This window comes from Acartia tonsa, chromosome 6 (assembly GCF_053477335.1).
Source record: "Acartia tonsa isolate MP-2025a chromosome 6, ASM5347733v1, whole genome shotgun sequence".
Lineage (NCBI taxonomy): Eukaryota > Metazoa > Arthropoda > Copepoda > Calanoida > Acartiidae > Acartia > Acartia tonsa.
Window position 1 is genome coordinate 4,745,250 of NC_137265.1, and position 20,252 is coordinate 4,765,501.

At 32.2% G+C, this 20,252-nt stretch overlaps 1 long non-coding RNA gene across 2 annotated transcripts; it reads left to right on the forward strand.

The window, feature by feature from the left end:
* The first annotated feature begins 6,199 nt into the window (after positions 1 to 6,199).
* LOC145321631 (uncharacterized) lies at positions 6,200 to 19,023 on the forward strand. Of its 2 annotated transcripts, none has more exons than XR_013880351.1 (5): positions 6,200 to 6,309; positions 16,195 to 16,239; positions 16,733 to 16,839; positions 17,249 to 17,366; positions 17,792 to 19,023. It is a non-coding gene; the product is annotated as an uncharacterized LOC145321631 (long non-coding RNA). The 2 variants fall into 2 exon arrangements; XR_013880350.1 differs by lacking the exon at positions 6,200 to 6,309 and adding an exon at positions 15,638 to 15,876.
* The last annotated feature ends 1,229 nt before the right edge of the window (positions 19,024 to 20,252 follow it).

Genomic DNA, 20,252 nt, shown 5'->3' on the forward strand with positions numbered 1-20,252 from the left:
TTTATTATATGTTTATTAATAGAGAGAAAATTGCCTGTAATATGATGCTTTTCAGTATGGCTGAGAACTGATTTTAATCTAGCGGATATTTATCGGTTGCAAAGCTGTACTGAAAAAATAAAAGATCCCTCATTCATGGAAATATTTACAAGGTAGAACATGTTGTATAGTTAGGTTGTTTAAATTTCGGATCAATTATTTTTTCCTTTCACAAAATTAACGTTAACTTTTCGTGCAAAAAAAAAAACACTTAAAATAAAGATAGGAGTCTGAAACTTTTTGTGTAGATTCTTTAGACAAATGACAATCTCAGTTCTTTTATGCTTCATGATCGATTTTTACGTTTAAATCCCTTTAATTATGCAATCTTTGTCCGTAGGTACTACATTTAAAAAAGTCTTTTTTTATACTATTAAATAAAAAATGTTGATTGTCTCTGAGTGTCATTAACTCATTGGCCTTTCAATGTAGATCGATGAAATTTTAAACATAGCTAGTTAAAGTAGTTGGTAGTCTCTGTATGAAATTTCATTAATATCACATGAATACAAAAAAACTTATTACAATCGTAAAAAACGACACTAAAAACCATAAACCCCAAATGAAAATAAAAAAAACATTTTTAAAATAAATTATTTAAGACTGTTCATGTTATCGTCAGCTAAGGGGTTAATACGAGCCCACTTATTGAAACCATTTGTAAGATTTTTCATGAAAGCGAAAGTGTTCCCCATTTTCAGGCCATAAAGGGGGAGAGGGAAATGGCCACAAACCGGTTTCAACATATCCAACACAATATAGAATTAATCTATACTCAATCCATCAAACGGCTTAAACCCACCAAGAATGCGGGGATAATGGATTAATTGCCCCTCCTTTTTTATAACTGTTGATAAAAGTTTTAGTTTAAATATATTCCGCTAGGCTTTATTAAAAACTTTTAGAGTATAAAACATTTTCATAGTTTAACTAAATAAATTATTTTAATAATATTTTTTGATATATATAAATAATCAAAATAAGATGAGGAATTACAACTTCAAGAAATTTACAAATTTATATAAACACTTTATCATTTAAAATAAAAGACAAATACTTTAAAATTGTGAACTTAGTAATGCATCATCTGAATTGTTTAGTAGGATCGCTAATGAATTTCTGATGGATGGAAATCCTGTAACGCATCATCATATCTACACTTGTTATTACTTTCAGGCTTCAGTGCTGTGATAAGTTTACCTCAGTTCATTAAGTTAATATAAACCAACTATAATTTTCTCTTGAACCAATATTGAATTTTATTTTGGTCTAACTATTTATAACAAGATCTTCTTAAAACACAAACAATTTATAAGTGTCTTTGACAAATTCTATTGTTTAAATTAGTAGGTTAGTTTTTTTTTGTCAGAAGCTAAAGATCTTGGAAATTGCTGGCTCAAATTGATTTTACTTTTCAGGGAAGTATATTTTAACACTGAACCGACGCGTTTGTGCTATTTACAGGTAATTTACAAGGTAATATTCAATATACCTATTGATTCTGTGGTGGTTTTAAAAATTTGCCTACCCCATAAAGTAAATAATGTTTTATTTTATAATTTCTATCTTTTAGTCTTTCTTTCTTTTTTTCTCAGGGAGGGAGCGGACATTGGGCTGTTAATTACACTAGTTCCCAAAGTTTTATAAAAACGTTTTCTTATTTGTTAGCTTAACAACTTCAATGTTGAATTTTGATTGGTTAATTCTAAATGTTTCAACCACTAATTGTACTACAGAATAAGTAATTTTGTGTATCATCATTGGGGATGTACATCAATTTAATGACTATTGTATTATATCCCTTTAGATCCCTATCTTTTTCTACCCTTTATATGAGAAATGGTCCTTACACCCCCCCCCCCCTTTCCCAATCTACTAACCCTTTACCTTTCCAAAGCTGTGTTAAAGCCCCTAATCCCTTTGTATTTTAACCTGGAGTCCTTTCCCCCCCGAACCCTTTCTTAATTAATTTACCATTCAAAGAGGCGGTATTAATTACCCCTCCCACTCATAAGCTGTTCAGCAAACTTTTAGTTTTTATAAGTTCCGCTAGGGATCACTACAAATTTGAATGAAATAAACTATCTTTTATAAGGAAATATATGTTTTATTTGAAAATTATTTTGAACATTTATAAATATTTAAATAAAATAAGGAAATAAAATTTTAAAAATAAGACACATTTTTAACTGTAATGAGGATTTAAAATCAGTAGAATATATATTTTGTCTTTAAAAACTTCTGGTCGTCATCTCGGTTGTATACACGGTAGACACGGTTTTGGTGTTTGAAGGATGAAAATCCGCCTTTTAATTATGAAGCATATACTTAAGGCAAAAATCAACGAAAAGAGCTAATCGTTCTTGACGGTCTGACCGACCCCAGTTGTAAAAAAGATCTGAGGTTAATTCATCCCCTCTAAATTTTTAGTGAGCCTCACTGAAATATTTTAGTGGGGCAAACTGATTTTAGTGAGGCAATTTTTAAAAAAGAATTCACCTCTGCTTTTAAAGAAGGCGTCTTAACTTTTTTTTATAGCTAGCCGGTGCTTTTAGTAAGTTGTAGATGTAAATTTTTCCATGGAATTCAGATATGCAATCGTTTTTTTTTGTAGACCTCTTATTTTTAAAGTAATTTAAGTTTTTTTTAAATTAAGTCGATTTTAAGGTACTATAATGCAACAAAAATAGTAAGATCTTTAATTTGACACCTTACTTTTTCAATTCTGTCAGGTAATTATTGAAAAAATCAATTTTTTTAAACCCACGAGAATAAAAACTGAATTTTATCATATAAAAATGGGAAGGGGGTAAAGAGGGGATGAAGAAAGTATTGCCTGTTCAAAAAAATATATCAGGCCATTTTTTAATTTTTTTACTTTTTTTCAATTTTGCTTACAATTAATGGATTCGTAATATTTTTCTGATTCTAAAGGTATACATGAACCCATATTTTTTTACCTGTGTAATGATAAAATTAAGTTCAAAGTTTTTATTCTGGTGGGTTTAAAAAAATCAATTTTTTCAATAATTACCTGACAAAATTCAAAAAGTAAGGTGTCAAATTAAAGATCTTACTATTTTTGTTCATAATGGCCATTTTCTTCCTTTTTTTGTTGCGTTTTAGTACCTTAAAATCGACTTAATTTTCTTTAAAAAAACTTAAATTACTTAAAAAATAAGAGGTCTACAAAAAAAACCGATTGCATATCTGAATTCTATGAAAAATTTTACATCTACTACTTACTAAAAGCACCGGCTAGCTATAAAAAAAGTTAAGACGCCTTCTTTATTGTAAATATTCGTTTTCGTTCTTAGCCCAGTTCATAAAAGCTTTTTGGAGGTCGACCTTTTTTTTCAGTAGGTCAACCGATTTTAGTACAACTGAAAAATAACCCAACCTAAACATATTCTTATTTTTTGCTGCAATTGCTAAGTTTTTATACACAAAAATAATTAGAGATATTAATAATAACCCCATAGTATAGATTTATAAGTATTATTATATAGTTCGGCGAAAAAAAAGTTACTCTATAAAGTCTCATTTTCCAAATAGTTTTAAAATCAGTATCTTATCTTTCTATCCCTGATTATAATCGGGGCCAAACCATATCAATAGTTGAAGTTTATTAAAAAATATTAAAAAGCTGTCTTTAAAAAACTTAAAATATTTTATTTTAAAGCGTAAACAATTTAATCAATTGTTTTATTTTTATTGAGGGGTAAACAAAAAAATATATATTCAGCTAGCTACTTATTGCTGTGTATTTTTTAAAAAGATCTAGAATTATAAACAAAGAATAATCAGCTGATATGATTTCAAAAATATTATTATTAATGAGTTATCTAAAATTAGCGGCTACGCTCCTAGAATAAACATGGGACAGTCAAGGTGGATGGGGGGGGGGGAGTTGAACCCCACCCATTATTTTTAATAAAATTTGAAAGAAAAATGTTAAAATCTTTTTTTTGGTTGGGGTGTGATATTTTTCATTGAGAGGATGGAGTCACCCTCCCCCAAAGTAGTTAAAACCTTCCCTGGACTTATTTAAAAAAGCTTCACTGTAAAGGAAAACCATTTCGGTTAAGCGATTAGCGAGATACTTCGCTACATACAAAAAAAGCTTAGTACTTTATATAATAGGATAATTTATTAGTGATGTACATGAAAACTATAAATTTCATGAAAATCACAATTTATTTTGTACATTTTGCTTGCTATTGATAAGAATCATGACTTGCACTACAACTTTTAAATTTAAAAGCTACTTTATAAGCATAAGCAATCCGTGTCGGTTAGTCTGTCGGTAACAAATATATTTCTGCAATTTTATCATATTGAAAGAACTTTGAATGGATGTTTACTATGATACTTAAAAACAATACTTATGTTTTTACTTAAACTAGTAATTTTGTCGTTTGCCCTTTAAGATCTCGCCAACTGATAAAGATCTACAATTTAGGGAAGTTTCACATAGGTATCGTAATGGTTTCAGGCTATTTCATTTTCAAATCTAAGAGTATTGGGATAGTTTTAACTCTTTTTATACTATCCTCCTCCTTTATACAATAAATCTACACTTTATTGTGTTATCTAAGTATTTAAGTGGGGGGGGGGGATAAAGGGGTGAATACCCCTCTTCAAATGAATTTGAATTTTGAATCCCCCCCCCCCCCCCAAATGAAAAAGCTTGGACGCCCTTGGTGTTATCTAACATAAAAACTAATTTCCTGAATTAGCTTTGGCTCTAGGGGCACTTTAACAGCATATATATGTATGTACTCTAATAATAGTATACAACTTTTCTGTTGGAAGTAGTGATTCAGAGAGTCAATGAGGAAAATTTAGCAACAATAATTTACATAATGAACCTTCATTTTTAAAATGTAGAAATCCTTGATTGTCTGCAAAATAAAACTTTTGCATGTTTGATATTATAATGTACCAAATTAAGATACTCGATGACTAGTGTGTATGAATTTTGCTAAAAATGACGTGCAAAGGGTTTTGCCAGGGGGTATATTGCTTGGAAGTGAAAAAAGGGGAAGGTACCCTGCTAACCCATTAAAAGAAAATTTTATACATTTTATAAGACGATTTGCAAAGAAGATAAAGTTTATCTTCTTTAGAAGATTTGTTTTTTTTTCAGCACATTTTTTTTTTGGGGGGGGGAGAGGGATCGCTCCCCCCCACCACCACATTTTTTATTTTAGTTAAAAAAAAATTTTTTTGAGTGGGGTAATTTTTTTCTAGAGGTGATTTCTCTTGATACCCTCCCCAAAATAGTTATATACCTTTCCGGGACCTATGAGTAGATACTCTGTTAAGGGGAACCAGATCGGTTCAGAGGTTAGCGAGATCCTTCAGTACCCACAAACATACAGACAGACATCGTTCTACTTTGCATTATAGATTGCTGCGCTATTTATGAGAACTACAATCCTTGTTATGTTTATGTTAAGAAGGCTGTGCTACTTTGGTTATTGATATCTTGCAAAAATTTTAAAATGTTTTCTTGTTTGCATAGCTTCTCTATAAATATATTAATGCCCTTAATTGTAGACATTTTTTAAAAAGTTATCGGTAGCTTCCATCAAAGTGCCTAGTAGAGCCCAGAACCCCTATTCAGCTCTTATTTTCAAATAAATTATAAATGTGGGTTGAGGGAGGGGGGGGGGGGCGAGATTTTTATTTGTTATTTTATTAGGATAGGTTATATTGGGTATTGGCCCATTGGGTAGTCCTGAAGGTTAAGGATACAGCAAGTATTGGCCTCGCAGGGTTAGGTTCCCTCGCATGGGTTAGGCATAGGAGAAAAAATCTATCTCTCCTTTATTTTCAATTCATTAAAAAATTAAGGAGGAGGGATAGTTCAGTGATCGTAGGCACTAAAAAAAACAAATGATTAAATCTTGAAAATTTTAACCTCTATGACTCATTAGCTTATTTTTTCTTTAATATACAAAGGTGGAAAAATATTTTAAAGTAACTAAGTTATTAAAAAGGTTTGTTTACTTATTTTAGATGTGTTTTATCTGATTAAATTGTTATTACAAAATGATAATTATTTTATCTGATTCTTAAGCTATCTGTAATTGTGTATGTTGTCATTCTTGTTTTCATATTACGTGCACAATCAACTTTTGCTTGTCAAAATTCTGTATGAAATTTCTTTTTAGATAATTTCATGTAGATTTTCAGTAGCCAACTTATTATTTTAGTTATAACAACTGCTTAAACTTGAATTCATATCAAATAATTTTTTTTAAGGTAAGTGGTTAAAGCAAAGGAAATATGTTTTTTTACGTCCATCTAAAATACAAAGGACCCAATGTTCTGATAACCCCCAGCCCCCCCCCCCTAATTTTGAAATAAATTAATTGAAATAGGAGGTAGGGGTTTTTCGTTTGTTTGTTAATTACTTTAGGCCAGGTTTGAGAGAGCACCGCTGGATGCATAGTATTTAAATTCCCAACCCCCTTATTTTCAATTTATTAAAAAAAAGAGGGGGGGGGGGGGGGGTTGAGTGCTTACTAGCACTTTATGTGAAAGCACCAGAATTATTAATTTTACAGAAATTTTCTTGACCTATTATAAAAAGTAGTATGTGATTTTTTATTGAAGCGATTGGGGTCTTAATTTTAGATTTATTTCATACAGGTCCTGGTGGTGGTTTTAAGCTAATTTGTTTTTACATTTAAATCTTGAGATGGTTTTAAGCTATTTTTTTTCTAGCTCTTTGCCCAGTCGAATACACATAAATAAAGTTTTTATGTCTGTGGCTAAAGATTTCGATAACTACTGAACCGATTTAGTTCTCTTTATTGAGGAAAATTTCTCATAGGTACTGGTGTGGTTTTAGGCTATTTTACTGCTTTTCCCCTACCCATTCGAATACAGACCCCCAGAAGGGCATAGCCGCTAGTGCTTTAATTGGAAGCAAATAATCCAGTATTTTATAGAGTACACTTTAATTAATTTGCAAAATTTCATTTTTGACAGCCAATTATTTATCAAAGTATATTCAAAGACAGACTTCCAAGGATCCTTTACATAATTGTGTACACTTTTACTAAGATATTCGCGTTCATACAAGGAAAGGACAGCTACCCAAAGTTTTATAATTTGTTGGCTAAAAAACTTTGGAGACTTTATCTTGAGTGGGTTATAAACAGTTTCTAAACATTACCATTAATAATTTTAATCTACATATGGGTTAATTTAGTTCACCATTATTGGGGTGTGCATAAATTTACTGTCCCTTGACTTTTCCAGAATCCATGGCATAACTTTATTTTTTTCAAAAATCTTAGCTCGAATAAAATGATTTGGTTACATATCTTTTTCAACGATATTTAGATATTACGTAAAAGCGAAGCTTTTCTATAATTAGGGTCTGTCAGTCCGTCCGTCCGTGACGGATAGCTTTTTTCGTTAATTTAGGCATGTTAGAATTATCCTATCGATTTCAAACTTTGCATGGTGATTCCTTTAGTAGTTAGTTACGATATAGAAGGCGTAGCAACTCTATAATCATTACCAGAATGTCCGTACGTTCATTTTAAACATGTTGATTTTTTTTTACTTTTTTAACAACAAATTTTTATTTGATCTAATTATCCGATTGATCTGATTTTTGGTATATTGATTCCTGGAACAACAAAGTATAATATTATAAGCGAAGCAACTCTATAATCAAGTCCTAAAAATGTAAGTATGTCCATAAACATTATGCTGTATCAAGCATTTTTTCCAACAAATTTACAATTTTGCTTCGACTCTTATACATTTATATTCTGATTTTTCAGTTCTGACACTATACAAGTGTCATTGTCCGTTTGTCCTACTGTTTCAGTGCTTCGCTTTTATGGATGTTGTCATCCTTGTCTAACAAAAATAAAGATTGAAGAAAAGGAATAATATATATTGAAAGTATTAAACAGGAATGGGGGACTGTGCATTAGGACATACAGGAAAAGTACAAAGACTTCTCCCAGGGATCTAAAGGAATTAGACAATGGCCGATAAATTGATGTATATCTTCAATGATGATACACAAAATTACCCAAATATACATCCAATGATTGTTTCTGATATTTGTACAAGTTATAATCGCTTTAGAATACTAATTGCGTGACAGATATATTTTTGATTTTCCCAAAATAATGCGAAGTATAATTTTTATGATACAAAGTTCATTTTTGAAACATTTGTTGAACGACCTTTAGACTTGTCATATATAATTATTTTAAAAATCGAGAAATCCCATGACTAAATTTTACTAGTTACATATGATGTTTTTTTTTGTATATATTTTTTTATATTTAAGATTATTATAAATTAGGTAAAGTTGGTAGTCAAGCTCCGCGAGGCCTTTAGGGGCTCTTGACGTAATGGGAGGGAATGTTAAACCCCCACTTAAAATTTTTGATTTAAAAAAAAAAGAGAGGGGGGTAAATAATTTTCTAGGACTGATTTCTCATGGGAGGGTGGTGGTTCCATCCCTCAAAATAGTTACAAACATTCCCTCATTGTAAAGAGAACTATTTTGGTTCAGACAGATAGACATCCTGTGACTTTTATGTTTATCCTATAATAGTTATTTATCGCTTCGTATTATAGACAGCTTTCAGCTGATAAAAAAATGAAAGTTTTAAGATTAATTCAAGATTTGTTAGCTCCATGGGACCTCCATGATGTGTCCAGTAACACTCAAATAAGGCTTAAGGGACAAGAGTAATAAAACTTGCCATGCCCATGCAGCTTAATTACCTAAACAAATATGAAAAAATCTCAAGTAAGGCAATAAATGGAATAAGCAAGGCTATTTAATAAATCCTTTTTTATAAAAGAACTTAATGTTTGTTTGTCTGACTGTGTGTAGCAATAGATCTTTTTAACCGATATGACTCTCCCTTACAGCAAATTTTTTGGATTGGGGCGAGGTAACGCTACGGGCATATTACGGGCTAAGGCATTCTCCTTATTTATGTCGCGAGCCATAGCAGTAGGAACACAGTAATAGTGTCTGACTGATTATGACGTAACAAAAAAAAATTAGCCAATGAGAGACCACTATAAATTTTACCATAGGTCAATAACGGCCTCTCATTGGCTAATTTTTTTTTTGTTACGTCATAATCAGTCAGACACTATTACAGTGTTCAGCAGTAGTAGAAACCATTATTAACGTCTTGTTATGACGTGGTGTAGGGCTGAGAACCGAACCTTCAAGACAACAGGCGAATGCGCTACATGTTACGCCACAGTCGCGGATTTTCTTGTACGTCTTTTTCATTTATTTTGAAGAAGGGTAACTTTAGCCTCCCAGGAGCATATCCTGCCCAGCCCTAGAAAAATAACCTCTCTAAAAATATGTCTTACCTTTTCTTTCCAAGATTAAAGATTAAGATATTGGGTCACCATCCTTAGCTTTTGATTGTGTCCTAGGGATCTCTAGAGGCGCAGCCGCTAGCTTTATTAATTTATGTTCACATTTAATTGAACAGGATTTATTATTTGAAGGACAAGATATAAATTATTAAACTACGGCTCGGCCGTTACATTTCTAGCTGTACTATTTGTAACTATATCAAACATTTGTTTTAAACTTTGATAAAAACTACCAGGGCTTGGCAGCCGTAATTAAGCCTAAAATTTAAACTCGTTTGGGTGCTTTTAAATTTCTTTTTTAATAGAGGGATAGACATATTTGGGTCAGGTTAAGACTTTCATTTTTTTTTTAACTGTAAGATGTTGATCTCCTGAGGCTTACTGGCGGCTGCCAAGCCCTGTAAACTACCCTTAGAAACAGTTTTTATTTTTTCAATGTGTGTACTTCTTGACAGACTAGTCTAATTTGTGTCAAAATATCTCAACAAAATTCTATTTATGCTTTTATATAAGTAGCGCAGTGATATTAATACTACAAAACTTTATATTTTATTGACGGGCAGAAAAGTTAATGAAAAAATGTTTTTGGCAGCCATTCTTGTAGCTACACGACTGCTGCTTAGATAGAGCAACGCGGCTGTTGCTGCAGCTTTGATTTCTGCTGCCAAGCATTGATGGAAAACATTTACAGTTAGAAATTAAAATTTAAATGAAAATGCTTTAAAAATCTTAAAAGTAAAATTGTAGAAAAGACTTGCTTCCCTTTCTTAACACATTTAATAACATGCTTGAATATTTATGTAATCAACAAGGATGACAACATACACAAAAGAGAAGAAGATAGACAAATCAAACAGTCAGACAAACGTCGATTAACAAGATGTACAAGACTGAAAAAAGTCATAACTCGCAAAGATGATTCAAATCCAATGCCACTATACAAATATATCCAATAATCAATTATATAATACTAGCAGCTACGCCCCTAATGGCCTCTAGGAGCACTTAAGGAGGGAAGAGTCGAATTTGATAACCCAATTATTGTTTTAGATTTGAAAAGAAAAAGTAAAAAAAAATTAAGGGGGGGGGAGGGATGCCCCCCCATTTTTATTTTTAGTTTAAAAAATTTTAATTTTTTTTCTGGGGGGGGGGGGTAATTGTTTTCTAGGGGCGATTTCTCTTGGGAGGGTGGTGGTACCCTCCCCCAAAATAGTTATAAACCTCCAGGACCTATGAGAAGCTACCCTGTTAAGAACCCTATCGGTTCGGCGGTTAGCGAGATCTTCGGTACAGACACACAAACACACAGACAGACATCCTGTTACTTTTACTCCTTTTATCCAGTACTTTCTAAGTTCTGAGTATGCAGTTTATATGGAAAAAAAATATTATTCAAATAGCGTCCAAAGTTGAATTTTTATGTACACAAAAAAATGTGGAAAAAAATCTACATAAAAGTTAATGTGACGCTAGTCGCGCATGGATAAGGAAAAAGGTATTCATATTTTACAGCAATTTTAGCTTCAAGTAAAAATAAGGCCTCTAGTTGTTTTAAATATAGGGCTCGATTTTTTGTTAATTTTCTTAGGACTTTCAGTTAACGCTTTGTATTCAAAGGGTTGGTTGTCTGTTGGATTGTTACCTATTAGAGAGAGAGAGAGAGAGAGAGAAAGAGAGAGAGAGAGAAAGAGAGAGAGAGAGAGAGAGAGAGAGAGAGAGAGAGAGAGAGGGCTGTGACAATGGGCTGTTTATAACACTAGTCCCCAAAGTTTCATAATAACGTTTTCTTATTCGTTGACTTAACAACTTTAGGAAATTTTGATTTGTTGCTTAATTTAGTTCAGTGTACAAACGTTGCAACCACTAATTTTAATCTATATAAGGGGATTTTGTGTATCATCATTGGGGATGTACATCAATGTATTGGTCATTGTCAAACACTCTCTAAAGCAGCCAATAGCAAAACATTGAAGAACATTCCAGTCATGCTATTGGTTAGAAAATTTACAGATTTTAGTGAGAAATTGTTGGTGGTGTTATTAGAAAGAAGCGTAAATAAAGGCGTTTGTCTGCTAGATTTTCCTTTTTAATTTTGGGGTCAGATGGGCTTTCTAGATATACTATGTCTATTATTAAAGCCTTTAAAACCACGTAAATTTAAGGCATGTGGAAAGTTATTGAAATAGCATAGTACAAATCTTGAAATGGATGTAGAAAATACGTGGATATTATGACAGGGGAAAATTTGGCAATTTGGCTTGCTAACATGGATATCATTTATTGGTTAGTTCGTATATCCAGTAGGAGGAGAGTGGATGGGGTAAAGAGTGTGGATGGGAGGAGGGTATAAGGAGCCATCTGTGTGCATTACTTTATTAGAGTAGATTAAAATCTGGTCCAACATCCAGATAATAATATATCTATTTTCCCTTTAGAGTTTCAAACAACCAGTTGATTAAAGACAAATTTTCCCCTCTATAGTACAAAAAATGGCTTTGCCCTCAGAATTTTAAAGTGTTAACTTGTTTTAAGCAGTGACCGCCATTCAAATGAATATATTATATATACGCTAGATTTTTATGTTCTCTAATAAAGTGAAACCCGCAACTGGCTAAAATAACGTTACCTCCCCCCATTCACCCCCTTTATCCCCATCCCCTCTCCTCCTAAGACATGAACGAACTGATCAATCAATGATGTCCATGTTAGAAACTTAAATTAACGACAATTTTTCCCCTGTCATAATATCCACGTATATTCTATATCCATTCTTAGAATTGTTTGTCAGAATATTTGTCAATGAGTTAATGGAAAATAATTCAGTTGGTCTAAAAAATTCACTTCTCCAATTCAAAATAAAAAAATACAAATATCACCTTTACTATTTCTAAAAATTTTCCTTCTATAGTAAAAAAGTAATAACTCTGACAAAAATTAACAATAAATTATAATACAGTAATATCACAAATACAGTAATATCAATGTATTTTGTAAAAACGGTCCTAAGACAAACTAACCCCTGTGGGGTGCTTATTTGTATGTTCATATCTTAACCCAACATAACCTGTATAGAAATACTTATTTAACTTATAATTTTAGACACTCCTGTGTTTGTCCACACCGACGTTTGTGTTTGGCCTGAAACCGTAAATCAAAACTTCTCTGATAAAGTATCTTAGGGACAATGTGACGTACGGACGAATCATTCTTTTGGAAAACCTTTGCAATTTTGTTATTATTAAAGTTTCTCTTTACAGTTAAATTCTAACATTTTTATATGAATTACAGGGTGCGCCACATATCCTCGGACTTTTTGCAAATTGTAAACAAATGTTCATAAAATCGTCAATTTTAAAGATTTTTTTAAATTTTAAAAACTGGGAAGCAAAATAGGTATATGACTATTAGATCATTGATTAAAATCGTCGCCAGCATCAATCACCGCCTTTACCCGCCTCCTCAACCGCCGGCAGGCCCAGGTCAAAATGTACCTGTCCAAGATGGCGAAGTTCTCCTTGATAGTTGCAATGAGGGAGGTCTTTGAGGCATGGGCACGTCTATTGGTGCATGCTTCAAAGTAGCCCTAGGTCCAAAAGTCCATTGAATTAAGATCGGGCTGCTGGGAGGCCCCATTTCCTTAGGAATGTGAGTAACCGCAGGATCCTAATTCACCTAACTTTCAAGCTACCATTTGACACGGAGGCCTTTATTTAGACCACAGTTGAGCTAGAACGACGTTCTATACCTTTTTAGAAATGACATGAAGATTCAAATAGGATTGTCAGCGCAATCCATAGTCTGAAATGAGTTTTTAAGTTCCATATGGGTCTCTAAAGTCGAGAACCGAGAAATTATCACGATTTTACACGATTTTTGACGTTTTTGACATCTCTAAATCTGTCACGTTTCACTTTGCCGGAGTACTACAGCCAAGATAGATACTAGATAGAGAGCTCTAGTCTTTTCTAGTGTCTTACTTATGTATATAACAGTATCCCCAGCAAGTTGCATAACTCTACCTCATCTACAGATGGGCTAAGGTCCGATTTATTGGGCCCTAGTCGAGAATCCAGATTATACCACCGGCGCAACTCGAATCTGCCTTGTTGAACATAAGCGCGGCCAGCTCGGAGTACGAGCCCATCTTCGTCCAAAGATTTTTTGTGCTTAAAGGTCATTACCTAAGCTTTTTATAGTGGGGTCAAACGTCCTGATTGGTCAAGTAGTTTTGACGCTATGGCCGTTTAAAGAATGTCCGAGGATATGTGGTGCACCCTGTACTTACAATTTAGGCTTAGAGATGACATGAAAATTCAGGGTCCAATTTTGTACAGTACATAGTTTATAACTAATTTTTCCCACTCGTTGGCTAAAAGACTTGGTGTACTTTTGATAAATCTTGATTGGTTGGTTTAAGATATCAGTGTCCAACCTTTCTACAATTAATTATAATCTAGAGAAAGTCTAAATTTGTTTATCATAATTGGGGATGTAAAATTAATTATTGTCCTTCTCTTACAGGGAACTTCAGGGATAAGACAATGGGCTATAAAATTAATGTAAATTTTAAATTGTAATAAAAGAACCCAAAGTTTTGAGCCAAACAATAAGATATTACCTAGGGTTGTAAAACTTTGGGCTTCCCAGAATTTTACATATATTTCTAAAATGATGTATTAACATATGAAATGTACAAAATAAATCAAAATAGGATAATCCTCGTACATTTCGTTATGGCTTGTGTACATTTTCAGACTACAGGGTGTGTGTTCACCTTATGGTACAATATCTTATTTTCAAGTGATCTAAAGGGATAAGACAATGGCAAATAAATTGATATATATACCCAATGTTAATACACAAAAATGCCCCTTCTGTAGATTACGTCTAGTGGTTGGAACGTTTGGACACTCAACTTAATAAACAGACCAATCAAAATTTATTAAAAGTACCCAAAGTTGTTGGGCCAACAAAGAAAAAAGGTTATAATAAAACTTTGGGGATTAGTGAACTAAACAGCCCATTGTCCCCTCTTTTTTTGCTTATTATCCCTTGTACTATTTGAGCTTGTGTACTGTACATTCTGGGACTACTGGGTAACTGCGCATTAGGTTCGCATATTATTTGGGAACAATTTCTGATAAAAGTCACGCTCACATAACATGTCATAATAGAACAACAGGTCATATCAAGTTTTCAAAAATATTTTTTTTTAAATTAACCTTAACTTTTGTTTGATTATAAAACATGATAATTTTTATATTTATAAAAAAATTACTGTGACAATAAGGTGATAATCCCTTTATATGATATTATAAAGAAAATGTACTAAAACTGATAAAGAATAAACAAGTTTAGGTTTTCTTAAAATGTTGTGAAAATTAATATTTTTTGCATATTTTAAGTGTACACAGTTTTGCCAATGGAGGGGGGGGGGGAGGTGACAACCTTACTCTCCGCCCCAACCCCTGCAGTAAAGGTTTTAGCATTATCAGGGAGGAAGGGGACATTGGACTGTATACAAAATATAAAATAGCTTCGCTAATCACAACCCTTTGAAGATAAAACTCTATTTCGGACCTCCTACAGTAGTACATGAGTTTAATCCGTCACTAGTTAAATATTTACCCTAGAATCTAAAGGGATAAGACAATTGCCGATAAATTTGTGTACATCCCCAATGATTATACTCAAAGTTACCCCTTCTTTAGATTACAATTAGTATTTGAAACGTTTGGACACTCAACTAATTGAACCAATCAATAAAAATTTAACAAAAGTTTTCAAAGTTATATAGCCAACGAATAAGAAAACAGTACTATAGAACTTTGGGGACTAGTGTAATAAACATCCTATTGTCCCCTACCTTCCTGCAGATAACAACTCATATAGCTTTATCTTTATTTGGGTTGTTTATTTAATCCTTGATACGTACTTTTGAAGAATTAGAGAAGGGTTAGTGGATAGGACAATGAAAGTCTAATAGTTCTTTCACTAAAAATAATTATTGACCAACGAACCCCAATTACTTTTTGAAATTTTATTTAAAAGATATCTTTCTAGTCGAAACTCTTTCCTTAAGAATTTTTGATATTTTGCCTCTAGTATATTTTGAGAAATATCATTTTCCTATCCTAAGAAAGTTCTATTTTTCCTTTTAAATGTTTTACTACTAATATCCTTACAATTTTGCTAATTTGTCCAGCTAGCTCATTTGTGTGAACACTTATGGGTAGTTCATGCGCCTATAAAAGGCTGGTCTATGCTCTGAAAAAGTTTCTGTGTGGGCTAGATATCTTTACAGTGAACACACTGTACGTGTTCCTCCAGCAGGGCTAGGGTTTGCCAGAGCTATCTAACAACATTGACATTATTCCGTCAAGTTGGAGCTACTCTGCATCCCGATATACCCACAACATCATTGCCTTTATAGTTTTGCACCAGGTCTGTTCTTGTTTTATTTACGCCTTTTCCAGTATGGCTTCGAAACCGATTAATATACGCTGGATTAGAACCGGTTCTCAGCTATACTGTAAAATCATGTATAGCATCGTATTACAGACAATTTTCTACGAACATTCATAAAATTAATGGCAGTTTTGTTAGACCGGGCATTCATTCCCACGGGGGGCTTACAAAAATAGTCTTAATCTTTTATTTTTTCATTTTGATATCCACGGAAAGATGTCTATATTACCCAAAAACGTTTAAGTAATGGTAAATGTTTTAAAACAACATTTGTTTAAAAATTTATATTTTTAGATTGGAGAATTAACCAACAAAGAAGAACAAAATGTCAATTCCACGGTAAGATTTATTAAAATTATCTATAATATAAAGTAGAAAGATGCCTGTCCGTCTGTCTATCCGTCTGAATCTTAAGATCTCAGTAACCGCTGAACCAATTATAATCATTAAGGGCCTCTAACCATGCGGGGTATCTTTATAAGCCATTACGTAACCTAAAGAAAAAATCACAAAATATAAATTTTTACTTTGTATGACACATACTGAGAAAAATATTGTTGTGTAATAACACATTTAATCATTTTCAGTATTTTTTGCAGGGGGGGGGGGACAATAGTCTCAAAAGTCTAATCATAACGTTTTCTTATTTGTTGGCATATTACCCATGGGGACTTTTTAATTAATTTTGATTGGTTGGTTCATCTAGTTGAGTTTCAACAACTAATTGTAATCTAAGGAAGGGGTAATTTTGTGTATCTTCATTAGGGATTACATCAATTTATTGACAATTGTCTCATCCCTTTAGATCCATAAATTCATGTCTTTTTTTTAGATTTGCCGCCATGAAAGCCGCCAAGAACGAGGAGAGTGGAAGATTCGCGGATAAAATAGGAGAAACTTTTCAACAATTTAATGCCAAAGGATCAAATATTTTATCAAGTATGTTATATTTGAACAATTGTAATAAGATATTTAAATTAGTTTTATGTTTTATTGTCGCCGCAAAAGCCCAAATGGCTCTGGTTTTATTAAAGCTAACCCCCCCCCCCCCCTCAATAGAAATTTAGATATACTGAACTTTAGATTTACAATTCATTAAAAAAATCATTCATATTCTGTATTTTTAGCACTTAAAATATGACATTTTAGGGGGCATCCTTAAAAAAATCTATAATTTTTTTCCCCGGAAAACGTTTTATAAATAAAACTAACCGGGTCAATCCAGGATCTGTTAAGAAAATAATTCTATAGATCTTGATCATATCGATGGGATATTTTTTCATTTTTCCTTATCGATTCTGTTTACTAGTAAAAGATAAAAATTAAATAGAATTTTCAATCTATTTAGATTCTTTTGGACAAAGAAAGATATCACAAGGAGGATTTATCAGTCCAGGTTCCAGCCCAACTCTGGCGGTCAAATTTTTCCATGCCAGCAAACCAGACAATTTTGATAACAATTCCAGGTAAATTTAATTATTTACAGTATGGCGTTAAAAACCGATTAATGTCCGCTGGATTAGAATCGATTCTCAGCCATACTTTAAAATTATATATAGCATCGAATTACATACAAATTTCGTCGAATATTAAAATTAAAATCATGAAATTAAAATCTGTTGATATCCGCGGAAAGCTGACTATAATACGATGCAATAAATAACAATTCTTTATAGAATCTTTCTGGCAGAGCTGAGCCCGGCTACTTTTAAAAATGCGGCTAGGCTGCAGCTGTATATTATTTAAATCTAATTGACTTATTGACACGGCCTTATTTGCGGATTGACCTATATTCAGTTTTTAGCTTCTGGTCATTGAAAAAAACGGCGGCTGTCGATTCATTTCAATACAATAATAAATATTAAATTAAATAAGATTTTTTATTTTTCAGTATGTTGTCATCAGCTAAGAATTGGCTTCCTAACTGGACAAATAATTGTTAAAATCTACACAATTTGTCTGCTAGAATCAAGGTCTTTAAGAATTGTCTGCTAGAAAAACAGGATTTCTGACATCTTAATTCACTCTGGAAAAATTTTGGAAAATTTATGAGGAAAATTTAAGACCTACAAGCTCATAAGTTGTACTTCTTCTATTTTTGATAATTATTATTTTAGGCACATCAAAATCATACATTTATTATGTACCATTAATTTTATTTGAACAGGGTAAAACCTTTTCTTAGTTTCTTTGCTGATATACATGTTTTGATTTTATATTTAGTTTAAATGTAATATACAATTATAACAAGTTAATTCATTCTTTTTTCCCCATATTAACTCAGTTATTTCCTTTAAAAAATTGGTAAAAAAAGAGAATTCGTTTTTTTGGGTTCCTATACAAAAGTATCACATATAAGAAACCTCCACCAAAGATTTCATATATAAAACTAAAAAAAAATGAAAAACGTTGCTTTTTTTTATTAGATTTTTCAATTTTTACATTTATTAAATGTTTGTATATATCTGATAAGTTATTTGTAAATATATAAAATTTTGTATTCATGTTGAATTTCTAGTTTCTATTATCTGTCAGTTCTATCTGGATATTATCTTAAAACAACTATTTCAAGTCTAGAGAGTCATTTCTGGAATTTTTTCTTGTATGTCGGCCCAGGGAGGGAGGGGACATGGGGCTGTTTATTACACTAGTCCTCAAAGTTTTATAATAACGTTTTCTTATTCGCTGGCTTATCAACTTTGGGGACTTTGGTTGGTTCATTAAGTTAGGTGTCAATACATTTCAACCACTAATTGTATTCTACAAAAGGGGTAAAATTGTGAATCATCATATGGGATTTACATCAGTTTATCAGCCATTGTCTTATCCCTTTAGATTTCTGATGTTGGCCACTAAATCTGCAAAATTTACACATTAGCACAACATATTAAATAAAATCATTGTAAATAATATCAATATTTCCATTTTCCCTAAAACAATCGAAGATTAAACTTTTCTCTAATTTAATTTTGTGTCCAATTTTGACATGTTTTTCACATGACAATGAAATAATTTTTATGATTTTGTTTTGATATTTATATCTGTGATGTTTTGTAACCTACCTGTATAAATTAATTAATGAATTGTACTTGTAAATTAAATAAATAAAAACAAAATATTAAACCAGTATTTTTTTCTTTAGCCACTTTAAGTCCTAGGTTTTTAATTGTCCAGTAAGATCTCTCAAATTAAGGAACTGATTAGTTCACCATTTTAGGATGACTTGTAGATCAAGGCTATTTTATTTTAAAATTAAAGTCTTGGGTTGGATTTAGGCTATTACTCTGTTCAACTCTGGAATACAGAGCCCCTGGATGCTAGCTACTAGTAACAATTTAAAGTTTAAAGCTTAAACTAAAAAAAATATCACATATTATTTTACCATTTAATGAAAAAAAACTTACTGTTAAAACTAGGGCTCAGCAGCTGCGCGTCAGTTACCTGTAATCCTCAGGGAAATCAACCTTTTACATTTAAAAAAAAACTAGTTGATGCGTTCGTAGGATGGATATGTCAGGAAAATAGCCTAAAACCACCACAACACATATGTGCACCTTAAAGAATTACCCATTCGGAACAGCCATTCCTGAGATTTTTAGCTATAAACAAAAAATCCCTCACTACTTTATATTTTTGGATAAGTTGAAAGTTTAAATTGACCTAAATATGGCAATCCCTCTTTTCATTTTTTTAAAAGCATCTTAACGGGTTTTAATTTGAGGCTTAGTCGCAACTGCCGAGCCCTGTGTTAAATTGAATGATTGCGTTCTGTCGCGATTTTATGCAATTTAAATTAATTACTTTTGTCAAAATTTTCGATTCAAAAAACACAAATTAACTAAAGCTAATTTACAATTTAATTTAAGACGAAGTTAAAATTGGCTATTCACTCGTTTTGTGGACTTTAACCCGATTAGGTTGGGTTGATTTATTTATATACTAGCGGCTACGCCCCCTAGGGGCACTTGAGGTCTATTCTTTTAGAAGGGTTGTGGTATCCTCTCCCAAAATAGTTATAGACCTATCTAGGTTCTTTAGTACATATAGACAGAACGACATCCTATTACTTTATAAGGATTCTACGCAACTAGGACCAAATTTATGTAAGTCTAGTTGAAAACCATTTTAGCTGAATCAAATATGGCAAAGTTTATTGAACAAGCCAGCACAATTTTTTTAGGGATCTAAAGGGATAAGACAATGACGGATAAATTGATGTACATCCCCAATGATGTTGTATACAAAATTATCCCTCTGTAGATTACAATTAATGGCTGAAACGTTTGGACACTCAACTTAATAAACCAACCAATTGAAATTCAATTAAAGTCTCCAAGGTTAAGCAAGAATAA